Genomic DNA, 419 nt, shown 5'->3' on the forward strand with positions numbered 1-419 from the left:
TTTTTTCTACTTTATTAATGTTTTTTGGAAATGAAAAGATATACTTATTTTATGAAACATAAAGCTTATTTCATAAAATATTTAAAAAAATGACTCTTTTACCAGTTGAAATTAGGGAAAGGATGAAACCAATATTAAAAATGACAACTGGCCATTCTACTTCATCGTAGCACTTGCTTTCCCATGAAGATTTGTTTACTTGTATTCAAATCGAAAGGCAAGATTAAATCAGATTAAATCAGATTTAAAAATAAAATTAAATAATTCTAATTCAAATTGAAACTGATCCACAATCACTTTTATCTTGATTTTTTTTTTTTATCAAAGACGACCTCTTAAGTGAGTATGAAAAGATTATGTCATTTGAACTATAATTTATCAGCCATTTCTATCTTAATTTTTCCTTCGTTTTTTGTTGT

This window comes from Arachis ipaensis, chromosome B01, assembly GCF_000816755.2.
Source record: "Arachis ipaensis cultivar K30076 chromosome B01, Araip1.1, whole genome shotgun sequence".
Taxonomy (NCBI): domain Eukaryota; kingdom Viridiplantae; phylum Streptophyta; class Magnoliopsida; order Fabales; family Fabaceae; genus Arachis; species Arachis ipaensis.